The following is a 7,349-nucleotide window of genomic DNA, read 5'->3' as shown; positions in this document are numbered from 1 at the left end:
ATAATTTTGCTCACTAATCAATTAGGTTATCCGAAGTGGGCAGCTCAACCCACGCATGGAGCTGAGCTGGAGCGCCTGAAGATGCGTGAACACCGTCCCAGACCCGGTGGTTTGCGTGTGGCGTCTCTATGAAGACGGACGAAGCTATTGGCTGGCTTCCTGTTTTGACTGTTTGGAGTCGTTGGAGGCAATACAAAAAAAAGTTTTTCACATTTGCAGGTATTCAAATGAAGAAGATGATAGAAGCGTCATTTTTTAATCAGGAAGAAGACACACATTTTTCAACAATTCTCAACTATGGTACCTTAAGTTTGGGTCAAAGGAAGAACAAACCTTGTTTCTAATTTTCTTTTTAAAACTGGTTTATAAAATTTACAAATTCCACCCTAGACTTATATATATATATATATATATATATATATATATATATATATATATATAAAAGACCATCTTCTGAAATTCTAAGGTGTTTACGTCGACGAGCTGCTTGCTTACCGACCGTGTCTATAGAGCTGGATTTAGGGCCGTTGGATGCATCAGACGATGGTTGTTGGCTTCCCCTCGTGCCTCCGTCATCTGGTGGTAAGCTGCTTGCCTGTCTCAACCTCCCTTCATCCCTAACTCATCGTGACGTGACACTGGGGTCCAACAAACGACGCCGTTTACCAGCTGAGAGAGGTGGCTTCTTGCTGGCTTCTGGTCATCCTGACCTCACGCTGAGGCAGAAGGCTTCACCGTGGGTTTTCCTTAAAGGAGGCGGTGTTTCCCCAAAGCTGCTTGCCACTTCATGCTTGGTTTGAAGTGTCGAGGAAACGTGTATCACAATCTCAGATTCTCTTTGTCGAGTCAACCTCTTGATAGACCTCCAGTTGCCACCTATTGTTGCTACTTCTTAAAATCATTTACCAATTCGACAAGATTTTAATTTGGACTTGAAGCACCACCCTCATCTCTACGATAAGCGATTTGTGTTGCTGACATTGCTGCTTATTCTATGGAATCAAGGTAACAAAATAAATTGGGTTTTCAAATTTAGGGTTCCTCAATATTTTAATCACTTCATTACCTTCCTCTTTCTCTTTAAGCAATCGATTTTAAGGTTTAATAAGGTTGAATTGTTTCTCTACAAATACTCAAGACTCTCACTGTGCTTCTGTCTTGTAGGTGAGTTTTTTCTTGTTTTCCTTTTTCCTTATCTTGATTCAAAATAAATCATTGGATATTGAATCTAATTCTTTGTACACAAATCTAAGGCTCCGCCTACATCTACCACTACTATCCTTCTCCCTTCTGCAACCTTTTTATTATTATCTACCATCAGATTCCAAATGGTGTCTAGGTCAAGTGCGGTCATTTCTTAAAGTGAGGTTTGAATTAAATTTTAGTATTGTGTTATTTATGCTTTATGATGCTTGCAAATTGAAGGGATTCAATATTGGATTGATATCCCCTTTTTGTTGGTTTATTAATTAGGGAAATAGAACCGGCAATCATCCAGATTTTGAATATTGGATGCTTCATAGCTGAGGGATCTTACATGTACTTCTCGCTTCATATTTCTCTCCGATTGATACTGAAGTTTGGTGTTCATCTTATTGTGCATGTACCCTTCCATGTTCTTGATTCCATTGATATAGGCACAAACAAAAAGAAATCTCCCTTTGTATTTCAGAAACCATCCTAGAGGTCGGTTTGTACCCTTCCATGATCTTGATTCCATTGGCATTATTACTCAAGGAGTTCAAAAAGGAACAAGAGGTGTTGTTAAACAACATGTAATTGCAGCTTGATATGCTACAACAAGCGCATGATATCATTATAGATAAGGTGATTCCATCTTTATAGATCCCAATTATATTAAAATATTAGTATAACAACAGAGAGATAATTGTAGAATTATGTATACATGTATTTCAGCTTTGTCATGTAGAAGAGAAACGTTAGAAAGCAGAGTATAGAGCTAAGGAGCTAGAGAAACAGGCATGCAGTCACTGTTATTCAAAAATACAGGTACCAAATTCTTATATTATTTTCATTTGAAAAACTTGTATACTATTGGTGGCTTCTATCGGAGAAAGGGTTATCTTTGGAAGCCAAATTCTTGAGCAAGTAAATCTTGAACGCCAGCTTGTCATGTAGGTTTTCCATGCATAACACTGAGAAAATGATGTAATTTATGTTGTTACAGGAAAGAAGCAACAATACGTATCATAGAGGTAAATTGAATACATAAAATTACTTATCTATTATTTGAGCAATGTATAATTTGAGAAACTTTTTTTTAAAGATTAAAAAAAATCATAATGGAAACTTAGGCTGCTCTAAAATCTGCACAACAGAGTGACAGACAAGAGATGGAGAAGTTTCTAACCTTTGTGCAGAACTTGGGGTGATAAATGGTAGTTTTTTATTTAAAAATTTGAATTTATGTCTTTTTTTTATAATGCTGATTATTTTCTCTCTTCTTATGTCTGTTTGAATCAGAACTTAAAATAAGAGATCTCAGGTACCATGGATCAGCTAAGGGAAGTTGAATATGAAGCAAAAGCTCTTCGTACAATGACACAAAGAAGGGTTTTGACTGGTAAGGAAATGGTATGCTTGATTTATATTTTCAATTTTTTTTTTAATTTGTTATCATAGAATGAAAACATGGGATGATGATTCTGATAGACGAAAATTGTATTCGTGCCATCAGTGACCTATCTGGGGACGGAAATATTGAGAGTATGCTTTCAGTTGAAATGGATTGCTTAAAGGTGTCTTCAAATGCCATCAACAAACACTCATTTTTTTTTTATTAAATTTAAGTTATTATTTAAATTTTTGATGAGTTTTAATATTTTTATTTGAAGTTAGAAGATGTTTTGCTGGCACTAGCCAACAACGTGGTTTAAATTTAATTTGACAATCCATCCCCCGGTATGCTTCCCCTTTTTAGTTGGATGTGCTAATACGGCTTAAAGGAAGTTTCATTATTTTCATTTCTTATTTTGAATCAATAACACCAAAAGTTTTACCATCTGCCTTCTTCTTGCAGTTCCGAAACTGTAGTAAATACGTCTAATGAGGGAGGAGGGAGTCGTTCCCTCCCAACCCACCGAACCCAATGAACCCACTGCCACATCAGCTTTTCTCTTTGATTTTTCTTCATCTTTCCCAACCCACAACACACGGAAATCCTATCTTTCTCAACCCACTCAATTAAAAAAAAATACAAAATAATCAAGGTAAAATTTTAATTAGCAATAGAGTTATCGCCAGTACCACTCCCTCTTTAGTCGGTTGTTTAATTGGTTTCACGAACCCACTTCATCCTCTCTCTCTCTACTTTCTCTCTCTCATTTTCTCTTGTACCGTGTGTTTTAAGATTTGTACCTTAGTTGTTTAGTATTTTTTTTAATTGAGTGGGTTGAGAAAGATAGGATTTCCGTATGTTGTGGGTTGGGAAAGATGAAGAAAAATCAAAGAGAAAAGCTGATGTGGCAGTGGGTTCGGTGGGTTGGGAGGGAACGACTCCCTCCTCCCTAAGGACCAAAATTGAAATGCGATTGCTTTATATTGATAAAAATCATCTGAACTCCAAAATTGCAATATGGTGTGGTTGTTTCCGCATGGGCGTTTTTCATGGATGTCGAGTTGAACGGCTGATAGGAGACCTGGAAATTGGTTGTATTTCTAACCTTAATGGACTCCTTTTCCAAGGACATGCTTGATGGGTAAGACAACAAACAGCAGGCTGCATCTTGCAAAAAAAACATAACAAATATATAAAAATCATTTTATTTGTTTGCTCTTAGCTGGCTTGGGCCATAAGAAATTTGGCTGTAATCTATTTTGAATTTGTAAAACCCTTCAATTATAGCTTCATAATTTTCTATTTTCCCTACAACATTCAACTTCAATTTTTTTGTTTATTAAGGCATTGTACTTTAAAAATCCACCTAACTACAAAATTTTACCAAATTACCCTTCGTGAGCACAGCCCGTAAAACATCACTAGTATATATATATATATATATATATATATATATATATATATATATATATTATCTATGTTTTTATTAATTTTGTTTTTTTATTTAATTTAATGTTAAAAAAAAAAGATAAATATTATGGAATGGTAACCATTTCCAATGTCTAGTTAGTTGGTGGTGGAGCTGACGTGGCGCAAAAGTGGCACCACTTTTTTGGTGGGTTGGTGGTGACCATTCCCCATAGCCTTACTTCCTCGATAAAAAGTGTTCCTCACTCATCCATTATCCCTATAGCTTGAAAGTACACTAACCACTACACTACCTAACAAAAAGTAAAGTATTTTGGTATCATTCTTCTTGTAACATATATGATAACCATTTGCAACAACACAATTATAAATCATGTGTTTAATCTGCTTAGGATTTTCAAATCTCATCCCTAATCTGCTTAGAGTTTGACATATTGGTTCACTCTCCCTGTCTCCCATACTTCATCATAAACTTCGTCTTCTACAACATTTCGTTATTCTTGTGATAACCATTTGCAACAACACAATTATAAATCATGTGTTTAATCTGCTTAGGATTTTCAAATCTCATCCCTAATTTAAGAGACAAAACCTCTACTAAGTGTGCTAGTCCCACATTGACGGGTTAGGTTATTGATTGAGTTATTCTTTCATAAGGGAGGAGGGAGTCGTTCCCTCCCAACCCACCGACCCACTGCCACATCACTTTTTCTCTTTTATTTTTCTTCATCTTTCCAAACCCACAACACACGGAAATCCTATCTTTTTGAACCCACTCAACCCACTCAATTAAAAAAAATACAAAACAACTAAGGTACAAGTTTTAAAACACATGGTACAAGAGAAAATAAGAAAAAGAAAGTAGAGAGATGATGAAGTGGGTTAGTGAAACCAATCAACCCACTCGTTGAAGCGGGAGTGGTACCGCCGATAACTCTATTGCTAATTAAGATTTTACATTTGATTGTTTTGTATTTTTTTTTTTTGATTGAGTGGGTTGAGTGGGTTCAAAAAGATATGATTTCCGTGTGTTGTGGGTTCAGAAAGATGAAGAAAAACAAAAGAGAAAAAGTGATGTGGCAGTGGGTTCAGTGGGTTGGGAGGGAATGACTCCCTCCTTCCTAACAAAGTTTACTAAAAAATGAGTCATTGTTATACTTGTCCATACAAGTTGTTTCATTATTTACTTCAACATCAAGAGAGAAAAAAAAATCCAAGATCGTGTCTTCATAATCATCACCCACAACACTAGATTGATGGTCATATGGACTTGCAAAAATATAAGTTTTGTCTTCTTCTTCATAAAACCATTTTTCTAAATCTGCCCAAAAAATGGTCCGTATACATAGAAATGTTGCATCCCTCACCACTATACCTAATCACGATAAAATCAGCATAATCAAGTTGATTTTTAATTAATCATAAGCCTTTTCTCAAACAAATATTAGGCATACAATCAGGGCCGGTCCATAGGATTTTACTGTCCTGGGCGAAAAACTTAATAATGCCCCAATACTATCTTCATACTTAACTGTTAGGCTAGAGGGAGTGGCCTCGCCACCCCTCTCGCCAAAAGGTCGCCAAGTAATATTAAACCATTCCTTTAATATTCGCTAGTTGAGTCGCTAACTATGGGTCGCTATGGACTTACCGAGAAGTGAGAGAAATATTATTAGGCTGTTATTGGCTGTTTCCTTTTTTACTACAAAACTATTGGTTGTTTTTTTTTCTTTTTCAAAATAAAACCTATTTAAAATCAAGCACTACCACTCCCTATATTTTTTGTGTTATACATGCTAAACCTATGTGTCATAAAAAAAACTAAAAAATCCTAGGTGGCAATGTGCTAAGAGTGTTACTACTCCCTCCAGTCTTAGTATATCCCACAACTAGTATCTTTTTTCAAATAAATTCATCTTCATACAACTAAAAGTTGCAAAAATCAATAAAACATTGTCTTCAAGCATTATTTGAATCAAAAATAATAATTACAATATCATAGTTAACATTAGTACTTTCAACAAGCTCATTAGATTTACATTACTCCTCCTGTAATTGATTTGCAAAAAAATAAAAACTGCAGTGCCAAAAAATCCCTATGTAAAATGTAAATATAGAAAATTAGAAAACAAAAATGTCATTCTCTTCATTATTTGTACTATAATCTCAAAATTGAAAAAATACGTTGGGAAGGAATTTAAGGAATTTCGACAGCAACCCCAAAATATTTTAGAATTGTAGCAGAGTCTAATTAAGGCAATCAACCTAACATGGGCTTCAACTCCAAGGGCATAATCGTCCAACATAGCTATCCCTTAATAAGCTCTGAAACCAAACTTCATATAACTTGAAATCAACAATATAAATTAGATACACATCTATAAGAAGGGGCTAGAAGAGCAACAAGGGCATAATCGTCCAATTTGGCAAAATTCAATATGTACAGGGGCGACATCTTTAAAAGCCAAATCGACCAAAACAAGGAAAACGTTATCCTGCACCTGAGTGAAACTCCAAGCCAGAAAAGTAACATTGTATGAGAAAGCATGGCATCTAGAAAAGCTAACAAACAAATTGAGAACATGGCAATTCAGTAGCAATAAGGGCACAATCGTCCCAAGCAGGAGAATACTTCCATTACAATTCTGAAGAGTTCCAGATGGTACAGAAGAGAAATATTAGCAGAGTCACATAAATCGAAAGAGGAAAGGGTATCCAAAAAAATTTCTTCTTGCGTTCTTGACAGAAATCAGGAGACAAGAGAGGAGCGTTTAGAGAAATCTAGAGGCGGCACATAAAGTTTATAGAAATTAATGTTCTTGTGTTCTAGAAAGAAATTAGGAGATGGTATCTGTTGTGTATCCGAATAAGAGCCTCTTGACCAATTGGCGATTAGGAAAAGCAATGAATTCCTCGTCTTCTACATCAGGACCTTTAGTCTTTCTAGGAGACGATTGGGAAGACGGGAACCAGACTCGAGAGTCGAAGCAAGTAAACGACACAGTTAATTGGAATTGCTGATGGCCAAATACCCAAGATATTAAAATGATGGACTAACGTTATGCCCATCTTCTCATTGATGCCCTGGGCCTCCGCCCAACTCGCCCATGTGTTGGGCCGGCTCTGCATACAATAATAAAGCTTTGACCAACTTTGATGTGTTAACCTTTCAAGAAAAAGGTAAGCATTCATTGAAATTCATACCGACGAAGTTCAGAAGATGCTTCCTGTCTTCAACATACGCAAAAGGTTACCGAACAAATACTCCTTGGTAGTAAAATTCTACTTGTAGGTACAAGGACGTCAACATTATAACTAGAATCTATTGTTCTTATTCTTCAAC

The 7,349-nt window shown here is 35.8% G+C and overlaps 1 long non-coding RNA gene across 17 annotated transcripts; it reads left to right on the top strand.

The window, feature by feature from the left end:
- Positions 1-452: 452 nt before the first annotated feature.
- LOC145108696 (uncharacterized) lies at positions 453-3,892 on the top strand. 17 transcript variants are annotated; one of them, XR_013708491.1, is made up of 10 exons: positions 453-1,164; positions 1,254-1,367; positions 1,474-1,827; positions 1,918-2,010; positions 2,140-2,216; positions 2,288-2,399; positions 2,485-2,584; positions 2,699-2,759; positions 2,856-2,922; positions 3,041-3,892. It is a non-coding gene; the product is annotated as an uncharacterized LOC145108696 (long non-coding RNA). The 17 variants fall into 17 exon arrangements; XR_013708484.1 differs by having other exon boundaries at positions 2,699-2,922; XR_013708495.1 differs by lacking the exon at positions 3,041-3,892 and having other exon boundaries at positions 453-1,005; positions 1,139-1,164; positions 2,699-2,940.
- The last annotated feature ends 3,457 nt before the right edge of the window (positions 3,893-7,349 follow it).

The sequence above is a fragment of the Lactuca virosa genome, chromosome 4 (genome assembly GCF_052849685.1).
Source record: "Lactuca virosa cultivar CGN04683 chromosome 4, Lactuca_virosa_CGN04683_v6, whole genome shotgun sequence".
NCBI lineage: Eukaryota > Viridiplantae > Streptophyta > Magnoliopsida > Asterales > Asteraceae > Lactuca > Lactuca virosa.
Note: the sequence above shows the minus strand (reverse complement) of the source record. Positions and strands in the feature narration are given on the sequence as shown.